At 33.0% G+C, this 12,123-nt stretch overlaps 1 long non-coding RNA gene across 1 annotated transcript; it reads left to right on the top strand.

Annotated features, from left to right (window-relative positions):
- Window positions 1–9,754: 9,754 nt before the first annotated feature.
- LOC115447333 lies at window positions 9,755–11,543 on the top strand. The gene is made up of 2 exons (XR_003938993.2): window positions 9,755–10,515; window positions 10,818–11,543. It is a non-coding gene; the product is annotated as an uncharacterized LOC115447333 (long non-coding RNA).
- Window positions 11,544–12,123: the final 580 nt, after the last annotated feature.

The following is a 12,123-nucleotide window of genomic DNA, read 5'->3' as shown; positions in this document are numbered from 1 at the left end:
ATCACTTAATTATCTTGTTTTTTCTCTTGAGCAATGGAATGTTTATTCTGAAATCCTAATAATACTATCAGGTTTTTGGATAAGGTACAAAAATATATGGATCGCTCAGGAAACAGTTATTAACATCAATTCATAACCTTATCAACATAGTGCTCGAATGAATTATTTAATATCGAAAATGTTATAATATCAACTCATTTTATGCAGTAAATTTATTTTTAAATACAAAAGTCGTATAAAATATTTTTTTCACATTTAATTATGACTATTTAAAATTATGTTATAGGCAACTACGTATGTCCAAACAAATGTCGAGAAACACATCGCTTCCCCATCAATACAAACCCAGCGAAATACTACTGAACATATTTTATAACAAGCGCCGCAAAATGACCTTACTGCATCAGTTTTAAGTAGAGTGAGGTCCAAATAAAATTTTCTGAAAGCTACAGATGAATTTATTTTCGACCTTATTTCCTCTTACTTAATGGATGAGGTTGAAATAGAATCACAGAAAGTCACGATTTTTTTTCTTGTCTTATATTGTCTATTATATAGGAATGACTTGTGGACATTTAATTATGTGTAGTATGCGCGAGAAGTCATGTGCCAGGTGTGCGCTCACCTTGAATACAAACTATTGCATTTGGAACAATGCATTCTCATAGCTCTATGTAGCTTTGAATGAGCCCTAAGGCTCTAAATCTAAACGAATTGGGCTCAAATTAAAACAATGATTTCGAACAATAACGATTATTTTCTTAGTCATCACATTAAAGATATGCTAAGACATACACTTAATGTACTGTATAATATGTTTACAACTAACGGAGTTGCACTAAAACGTTTGCGAACGTTAAATCATTAGTTTTCAAAGATGTCGTAGGGTCTTTTACTTCCCATCAGCTATTAGTTTATCGTGAAGCATCTGGGGAATGTTTTAACGATTACAAATACTTTAATGCAATTCTTTAGTAATCTCTTATTCTATAGGTAGATATAACTATTTCACACACGAAGACGCGCCCCACTTCTATCTCTTATCGCTTACAGTGTGCGTTAGCAGCATAAGTACACACGCACACTACGACAGATAGTGTTCGAGAAAGTACTTGGATCTGTCCCCTTACTTCACAACGCTGCTCAAAAGTTGGTGAGACGCGTCTTCGTGGATGATTTTCCTTATAATATTAGTGTAATTTATTAACATTTGTATAGATTACGGTGCTTTTCTTGCCATTTGAGTGTTGATCTGATTGGTATTCTACTATGTATTTCAATTGTTAAAGAACAAAACATTTATTGTTAAGACACTGAACTGAAATCCTATTATTTATAAATTTTAATAGAAACTTGTTATTATTGTGTTATACAGAAAAGTCTTAATTATAAGTAATGAAATTGTAATATAGCATTTAACTTGTTACTCGCAATGTACTGTAAGATATAGAAGTATGTCACAAATATTAATTACTAAGGAATGAATTCGGTATTGTTAAAGGTGCTGTTCCATACTCGACACACAATGCAACACGATCGCTTACAGACCGCATTGCGATGTATGGAATAGCACCTTTATAAAGATTTGAAATGGAGATTTCGAAAGGCACTTCTTGTAAGTCCAAATTAATATCAACTATGGAAAAGAAATATAAACAACTACAAGGACCAGAGTGAAGTGTTTTTTTTTTCTTAAAACTCATCCGTTTTAAGGATTTAATGGATGTTCAAGCGCCATCTTTCTGTTTTAATTAATGTCTTATACCTCAACTTATCCATCAATTCCTTGCTTTAGGAAGAAAAATGTATGACTAGAAGATACTCTGGAGTTCTAACTAAGAACGATTTCTTTTTTATTAAAATAAATAATCACTCTGATTCTAGCGATGTCATTTACATCTTGTTTGTTATTAATAGCTATTCATCGATTTTAATACTATTATATTACCTAATTTTCAATATATGTATAAAATAGTGATTTCGTTTAGCATTTTTATGACAGTGTTTGACTGAGGAAATCATAATTTTGTTTTAATCCAAAAATGATTTTCTAGACTTGACCATAAACTAACTTATACACTGCCTAAATATCGGAAGCAACCCTGGATACCATTTTTTCATCATATTATTATAAAGGTTGACAGTTCTGCGGGAAACACTCTATGATCTGGGCCCTTATTCTGTATGATAGTGTAAACGCGTAACGCGGCCGTGTCATGTTATCTTCGAGAAATGTGCGTGGAATGGTATTCTGTAAGCCAAATTTCTATTGTCCTAAACATGATGCGTACGTGTTTGTTACGCACTGTCAAAATAACGTGCGGGATAGAGAATAAGGCCCCTGAGTTATTTGCTACAAGTAGAAAGCGATTCCATAAAAATAACTCCCATAATTTTTAGAATGAATATTCTTGTTATAAATTAAAGCATTTACTTGTGACATATAATCACAGTGATACTACTGTTGTAAATTCAAATTTCGAATAGTAAAATCAAATTTTGTTTATATATTCAGATAAAAAGCGGCAATAGCCTAGTTGATTGTGGAACGGACTGCCGAGACGAATGTCCGCAGATTCAAATCCCAAGGGCACACACCTCTGACTTTTCAAAAAAAATATGTGTCTATTCTTTATGAATTATCGCTTGCTTTGATGGTGAAGGAAAACATCGTGAGGAAACCTGTATACCTGAGAAATTCTCTATAGGAATTTCGACAGTGTGTGAAGTCTACCAATCCGCACTAGGCCAGCGTGATGGACTAAGGCCTAATCCCTCTCAGTAGTAGAGGATTCCCGTGCCCAACAGTAGAACAGTATATAATACAGGGCTGATATTATATATTCAGATGATAAAAAATACATTATGCATTTGTGTTATAATCGTGTCAGTAGTGTACAAGAGCCCGATGTGTCGAGAAAATTCGCGTTAAATTTGTTAATAATACTATAAGATGGAAGCAAGCTGCAAATAAGGAATAAGGTGCGGGATTTGCGATAAAAAAACTCGCGACTTTTTCGATGCATCCTTACCCTTACATCAAAGACTTTAGATAAAAATAAAAACAACCATGCTCTTACATTTTATTGAAGTATGGAACATGAAGTTCACTACATTAAAAAATGACAAATCAATTGTTATACATTTTAATTTATTACGATTTCTCATTAATCACAAAAAATAAATTTTATGGAAGGTCGAAAGCGATAGACCCTTATTGAAATAAAGCTATTTTGCGGTTTTTATCGCGGTCACGTGGTGGACCACGACGGCTGCAAAGGTTTCAAAACCTCGGGAGAAAATTATAATAAAACAAACGCAATGAAATGTGCAAAATAGGTTTATATCAATGCCTAACATTCGCGACATAAGATATGATCATGATAGACCCTCAGTCAAGGTGTTCATAACCTATTGGCTTATTTTTAAACACATGTAAAGTGATATAATTATTTGTAAACAAGAAAATATAAACTAACACTCCATTACGGTTTCGCAATCTCATTGCATAAATTGTTTTGTTTATTTCAGAGGAGTCCGATTCGATTGGTCGGTTCGTGAGTTGTGGATCAGATATTAAAACATCAAGGAAGTATAAAAAATCTACAAAATTATCCAAAAAACGCAAAGCCATCGGGCCAAATCCCTGTCTAGGAAAGAAATGCGGCAACGATTGTGGCAACAATTTCACTGAAGCAGAAAGAGAATATATTAACAATTTTTATTGGGGATTAGGAACTTTAAAGCAACAAACAGATTGGCTTGTTAGCTGTGTAAGAAAATGTGGTATTCGTAGAAAGCGTGCTGCAAGTGATCGTCGTAAATGGACTTACAATTATTATATAAGCAATGGCACTAAAACCGTTAAAGTTTGTAAGCAATTTCTGCAAAGTACGCTAGGAATTACTCGTGTGATATATCCTAATGTACAATTATATCATTAGCTGTCCATATAATTTATTTGTTTAAAAATAATTATTAATGCCATTGGAGCTATTGATATCAGAAAAGGGGTGACAGAGATGATGAGAGCTAATGAAGTGTTCAACTTAATACTGGAGCATAAATCTTATTATCTTAATAAAATCGTTAACATACATATATGAGACATACAGCAAACATCAAAAGACGGGAAATAACTAGTAGTCTATTGTTATAAGATAGACAAGAAGAAAATGATTTTTCAAAGCATATACTAGCTATCGACAATTTTAGGGACAAATATTCAGTTATAACTTCACTTACCAGTTACCACGAACACCCACAGGGGAAGGGTTTCCTGATACCAGGAACTTGACTATTATACTACTAATCTGGAATCAGTATGAGCCTATCTTGCCATGATTGATGTTTGCTGGATTATGAAATGTGTGAATTGATAAGGTCGGGACATAATTGCTAATCCTAGATCGGAGGTTGCCGGTTGAACTGAAGCCAGTGTAATTGTCATCATCATCAGCCGCAAGTCGACTGCTGAACATAGGCCTTCACTTAAAGATATCCAGACGAACCTATCTAAAGCAGCCCGCATCTAACATATTCCCCCGACCTTCATAATTCGTCTATCTACCTCGCATGTTGACGTCCAATGCTTTGAATGCCAGTACATGGTCTCCTATACATAAGAAAATACAAACAATCAATTTTAAATCGTCGTTGTGATGATTCCAAATATCAACTTTAAACTAATTTCGATGTTATTATGGAAGCGGTGCAATTTCGTAGGTATGACTAATCTGACTGCCTTAGGATTGTGGTCTAACAAAAAGATTTTGTTTATTGTGTTAAAATATTGTTAATTTTATTGTGAATAAACGATTATAAGTATGTTAATCGTGGTTTTATGCAAAACAATGCCCTTTTACGTTTTATTTTCCTTTAAGATAGTCCTTAATGTCGTTCCATTCAAGTTGTTGTCTGGTTCTATAATTCTGACTGCTAATACTGCATCAGACTGCTGCTTAGAATACAACGTAAATTATTGCTTGAAGAGTAATGTAACATAACCTTCGTGCAAAGTTTTATTGTAGACGATATTAGACGAATACGCATATCTGACGGCTCGGAATTTAATTGCCTAACCGAGTTGGACGGCATTTTGTTTGTTTTATCTTTTTCATCATATATAGGTACTTATTTTCTGTTATAATTTCTTAATTCCTTAGCAAACACAACACCCGAAATAAGGCACATATATTTTACTACATTAATTATATTAATATAATTGTTATGCTTTTTATTTTATTACTATTTCTTTTCTTTATTTACCTTAAACACTTCGGTTACTTAGCTTTAAATTGTAGCTGAGAACTATTTTGATCACATCAGCTTTGGAACAAAAAATAATTTACACCAGTAGACAGACACATAGATCTACAAACAATCCTCTTTTTGCGTCTGGAGTTAATCCCGGGCCGAGGGAATGAAAACACTTCCTTAGTGGTCTCCTGACGGGACGACATTAAGTTCAATATATTACTTATAAACAAAGAATTAGTTATAAGAATAAGCAATCACATTTTGTTTTACTCTTCAAAGGCTTTTAATTATAATTTTCATGGAAGATGGGAAGTAACATTATTGCATTAAACACTTAATCAAGCTATCTATTAGCAATTGAATTATTGAATGTGAATAAATAGTTTGTAAACTATAAAGTAAACAATTCATTTTCTGAGATAAACACTAAAATGTTTTGTACAACTGTTATGTCATCTCATTAAATATAATATTCTGTTTGTTTCAGAGGAATCTTATTTGATGGTTCGATTAAGTTATAGATCAGATAATTCATCAAAAAAGTTAAACAAATCCCGCATAATGCCCAAAAGACGTAAAGTTAATGAGACAAATCTCTGTCTAGGAAAGAGATGTGATAACGATTGTGGCAATAAGTTCAGTGTAGCCGAACGCAAGCGCATTCACAAGACTTACTGGGGATTACGAAGTTCAAAGAATCGAAAAGAGTGGCTTCTTAGTTGTGTAAGAAAATGCAGTACTCGAAAAAAGCGAGTGGCAGCTCGTCGTAAATGGTCTTATAATTATTATTTATGCGATGGCACCAAAACCGTTAAAGTGTGTAAGCAATTTTTGCAAGATACCCTTGGGATTCCTGGAAAGACAATTCCAGGTTTATAATAGTCTATTTATTGTATTATGGACAATTAATTACTTTAAAGGTAATAACTGGAAGAGCCGGTAGAAGTCAACCGCACCGAACCTTCAACTGTCAGATATCTGATATTCTTAATAAAGGCCAGGTCTAAAGTATCCTCAACAAAAGATTGATGAAGGTGGAGGAAGCGAAACAAGTATGCCAGAATCGTGCAAGGTACCAATCCATAGCCTCTGTCTACCCCTATAGGATAGAGGCGTAATGTTTTATTTGTAGGTAAGAGAATAAACAGTGAGGGAAGACGAAAAGGGCTGATCATGAGGCCAACTTAATACAGGTTCATAAATATTATCTTTTTAATAAAGTTCTTAAAACTCGAAACATACTATGAAAGTAGTTCAGGAACAATTACATTTAAAAAATGGAAACTGAGAATGGGTTCCTTAAAGACGTTATCCTGTTGGGAATACTTCTTGTTATATATATTACAAAGTATAAAAAACAATTAGATCGAAACCAGCGAAAAATAGTATTTGAGGGTAAATAATTACTTACCATGAACATGTAGAAAAATCTATTAGTAAGAGTAATTTTGACAATAACACTACTAATATAGCTTCAGATTGAGCCAATCTTGTTATTGTCAATGTTTATTAGATTGTATAAGGTGTGGGTTGGTAAAATCAGAAAATATTTGTCGATTCTTGATGCGACTACATAACAAATTGGAACGTTCATCCAACATCAAACTAACTTTTCACATTGGATCTAAGCTCCAACTTTAATATAGCTTCAGCTTCGACATTACAACAGAAATGATACAATTTTGTAAGTAACACAAAAATGTGGCTACTCCAGTATCATGGTTTAACAATAAGGTTTTAATTTTTTCTTTTCGGTCCATTAATGTATTATTTTAAAATTTTGTTTATATTATTCTGAATAAACAAATAGATGTATATTCTCGTGTGTCATTATATCAATTTAAGTTATATTATTTTTCTTTATCTAATGATCAGTGGTCCTATAATTTCTTTGTATCATTCAAGTAGAAGTTTGATGATAAAATATAAGCTACTGAACAAATTTTCCAAATTTTCATGTACAGTATTTATCACTAAAAAACAACCAATCGAATATAGATAGATAGATATAGAAATATTTACCAGTCGACTCATAAAAGATCCTGTCATCTTCACCAGATGTATTTCTGCTTCCAAGCAGCAGTATGCAAACTAAGGTCCAGTTTGAAGGATATAGTAGCTCATATCACCCAGTTCATGTTATGTCGTAAATATGTTGCAATGCGATGCAATACATCTTAGATTCAAGTTCTAGTTGACGCTGCTTCTCTTCAGACAGGCACGGAACCACCTGACCGACGACATATATTCACCATTAAATTGAAAACCGATCGTATCTTTACAAACTAACGAATAATTTATTTCCAGGCATCCTAATCCCATCGGGGAAAGGGAAGCATCCCCTATTAAAGTACGAAAACCAGACTTACACGTACAAGGTTCTGTCGAAGAGCGGGATCCTGTGGCACTGTTCCAGGAGGACCAGGACTGGGTGCAAGGCGTTCATCAAGACAGACTCGGTGAACATCGAGCAAATAGTTGCCATGTACAACGAACATTGCCATATGGACAAGTTTTTGAAACAAATACACGCGAGTCAAGCCTAGCGGAAGTAGAACGAGCCGAGATTGCTCTCCATTTCGGTTCCAGGGGAATTTGAAGCTTTTATAAAGTAACCTGGACGCTTAATTAAGTCCGTCGTTCTTTCAAATTCTTCCTCTACAAGGAATTGCAGCACATCAAGTCTTTACCAGTTATCTTCTTTGAAGATCTGTCATGCACTTATAATATTACTTGCAATATGGTTTATAGGCTGTTGATCCATTATCGTGATGAGACCTGCCTATTCGTATCGCCTACCATGAGTAAAAAAGACATTGAAGAGAGCGCTAAAGAGGTGGAGAAAAAAACAGAAGGATTTCACACTGAAACCGGCCCGAAATCTGGAATAGATTCTCAACGAACCACAGCGCGTTTGATTATTTTTTTTATTATTCCTTCGGCAACCGTTTCATACGGTTTAACACTGGGACAATGTTTTGGATATACTATTCACCTAATACTAATACTATTCAACTTTAAAATATTTGATTCTAAAAGCAATAGTTAATATGTAATGTTTTTGTTTTTGCTAGGGTAGGGTTAGACGAGTTGCTTAATTAAAGATCAAGTGTAAAAATATTTTTATAATTAACACAAAATTGTATATTTTAATTTACCTCGAAATAGGTAAATGATATAGATTTATTTACAAAAGTAGATAGTGTAATTCATTTGTATATATGATGTTTTTTGTCGTTTTAAGTATCATTTCTTTTTTTTTATGATTTATGAATCTCAGTTACTTTATTTTGAGGGAATGAATTTGCACTTGAATTGAAAAGGAGAATAAGGAAGGAACTAGTTATTTATGTCACAGTAAAAATAAATTTTAAAATATCTAAGTGTAGGGACAAAGTACAATTATCTAATTATAATTTAAAACAAAAAAAGGAAATAACATCTTTATGAATCTAATTATAATATCATGATTGGAAATAAGTTACTAATTTTTTTTTAGATATGATAAAATAATATAATGATAAAATATTACTTTGACTTAAGTTGTAAGGGCTCACAATATTAAATAAGTGTTATAAATATCATATTGTAATAAACTTTTTATGTAAGTAGATATAAAATGTTAAATTAATCATATTTATTATTTAGATTCAGTTTCTTCTATTTTTAAATTTCCGCCAAAATAAAAGATAAATATTGATTTTTAAATATTAAAAAAAAACGAAAATGTATTCTCAGTCACAAAACCATTATAAAGGGTGCTCTTTGAATATTCGTAACACGATACCTATCAGTTTTTCATATCGGAAAGTCTGTATTTAAGCGCTCTCCTACTTTTAATTGCTCATAAGTAATGTATAAAAATTCAATTAATATTAAGTAATACAATTAACTCCATAGATCTTAATTACGTTAAGTTACAGTAATTAAAGTAACAATTTTTCATAGACTGTCAACGTATGGTCAAATAATATTATTTTCATTTTACTGTCTATTTTAATCAAATCCCCTACATACTTTATTAAACACGTTAAAGTAAGCAGACGGCAGTTGACTATGCAGGTGAGTTGCACTTGTATCTCAACGCATTTTAATTCTTTCAGTCTTACTTATAAACTTGTTTTAGCGTTAAGAGGTGGTTAAGAATTGCTTAAATAGCTAAAAACATCACCAGTTCTTAGTTTAAACCTTATTAAGAGGCAAGACAGCGGTCTTTGACTTACAGCTGATCGAGTAAATTTGTATTTTAACTAAGCATAGCTTTGCCAATTTTTTATAAGTAAGGCTGCTTATGTTTACGCGAATATGAGACATCGAAATAAGACTAGGTTACTTGCTGGTTTGCTGGTGGTAGGATATATTTTATATCCGTCCAGATGCTACCGTGCACAAGGTGGTAAAACTCGCTATAGTGGCTCACGTAAGTGTGTCGCGTTCCGGGATCAGCCTGTGTATATCCGGTTTCAACAGGCCGGCGTAATTGAGTCGACCGCCGAGGAGTAATCATCTCTCGTCAGTCGACATTCTATTGGACCCCACTCCACTTACCATCGGGTGCAGTTGCATCAGTATGCCTATGATTAAACGTGGTTTTTAGATTTTATTTTCTTCTGATGTTTCCAAAGCAATGCAGCTTTCAAAATCACGAGGCAGACTGCGACATATGTATTACAAGTTATAGTTACTAGGAGATCTACTGCTATTAAATGACGTAAGAATTGATTTGGCTAGCATCTAGTACCTATTTCTAATGCCAAGCAAGAAACGCTCAGTATTTCGGTCCGAAGAACATTGTAGCTATCGTAGTTAAATATCAGACTATTTGTTTCGTTTTTGAGCTATAGAAAAAAAGTTGTAATGCCAAAAGACTTAGAATATTTCCGATGGGTTGTACATTTTAAAATATTACAGCAATAATGAGGTCTATGCCCTCCCAAAAAAATATAATAAATATGAAAACAAAAAACGTCTCCAAAAAAAGACAATTAATTCCAAAGAAAACTATATGTGGTGTTAAATTGGTAATTTCTTTGTTATAGTTATTAAATTTTGGGCAAGAAGAAGACAAACCATTCAGCTTATCTACAAAGGGCACAAGTTTAGCAAAACTTGGATTTACACGAGTGGAAAGGTCCAATGGTCGTGTAGTTATGCGCGCAAGGGATGCAAAGCACGAATCATAACTCTATCTGACAATCTAAGTGACGGCGTTGACAGTTTGCAAACAAAACACAACCATCGATGATTTGGCATAAGGTTCGCAATAACAAAACTTTAAAGTAACTTTTTTTATTAATTTTTCTTAGGATAAATCAAGCGGAAAAGGGTCCAAGCTGCCATCACCTAGTTAAAAGGTTGTTACCAAACTGTTCATTAAACCGTTTATATTATGTTATTTATTTTATTTGAGCCATAACGCTTCATAAATCTATTGAAATGTCTAAAATATCTTCTGGCCAACTATAAATTATAGAAAAGTCCAAAATATCATCTTCTTGCCAACTATAAATTGAAAATTATATGACTGATAAAAATCATCTTGCATATTTCTTTTACAGTATACTACAAAACATCGGCTCGTGGAACGCGACACCTCATAGTAGACGGATATGCCTTCATCTGCAGGACCTACTGTCTCCAACACGTAAAAAAGACTTGGAAGTGTGCCACCCATGCCGACTGCACCGCCAAGGTCCACACTATAGACGACGAGATCGTCAGTTTAAAAAACGACCACAACCATCCAATCGGTAGTCTTAAGTACAAAATAGTCCAATGGGAATCACCGTTCGATCTAGTCAATTGATCATTGCTATTTCATAGTCTAAATTGCTCAATGTTGAAGTTTGTTAATGTGTTCATGTTAATGTATTTTTTGAAAATACTCAATGCAAAATGAATACTGATGTTTCAATATTATCAATTTAGGAGTCAAACCCAAGTGAAATACAATATTAATTATGGAAACACAATCAATTACTGGATAATAAAACGTAGAGTGAATGTTCGATGTTAACGCTGTTGTAATAATTCCAGGTAATCTCTTCTACTCTACTTCGCAGCGTGGAGGACTTATAATGCACGTCGGTAATTACAGGTACAACAAGCGAACCAACTCTGCGAACGATAGGAGTATATGGTATTGCACTCACTATTATAGCACGCCCCAATGCAAAGCGAAAATCTACAAGATTGGTGGATTCATCTCTGAGTTAGGCAACCATAATCACTAATAAACGTGTTCAATTGTATATATTTTAATATTTGTTTGTGTTTTATCCTTATTTTATTTAAGGTTATATCTTCGATCTTATTCTCAATTGTCAACTACAAACTTTTTGGGTTAATTGTCATATTTCATAATGATTCAAGACTAATGTTTATCAAACATGAGTAATTGAAAATGTTTTATGAATTTTATAATATGCACGTCAATTTTCAGATAAAAAGATGAAAAACAAAATGAAAAGCATCAAGGAAGAAGATGATGAAACCAGTTATGCAGTAATAATATCAGATGAAATACCAGAACGACAACCAGTGCGAAGACGTTGCCAAGTGAAGATACAGTGCATCGACAGCAAGTCGAGTGTCAAATGTTTTGTATGCAAGAGGTTAGTTTGTAATAAATGTATGTCAAAAAAAATATTTTTGTGTGAAAAATGCAGTAGTTAGTAATGTTTTTGTATTTTTATTTTGTTGTTTGATTTTAACCAAGAGTTTTATTATGTGTAAAAGAAGTAATGTCGATTGTGCCTATATTGAATTAGTATATAAAATAAATTACTTATTATTATGAACGTTTTTTCCAATATCCATATTTTTGTTAGTTAATTGTTCCCATGAGTTATTCATTTTCATGCC

Source organism: Manduca sexta, chromosome 21 (assembly GCF_014839805.1).
Source record: "Manduca sexta isolate Smith_Timp_Sample1 chromosome 21, JHU_Msex_v1.0, whole genome shotgun sequence".
Taxonomy (NCBI): domain Eukaryota; kingdom Metazoa; phylum Arthropoda; class Insecta; order Lepidoptera; family Sphingidae; genus Manduca; species Manduca sexta.
The sequence above is the reverse complement of the archived record's forward strand: the minus strand, read 5'-3'. Positions and strand labels throughout refer to the sequence as shown.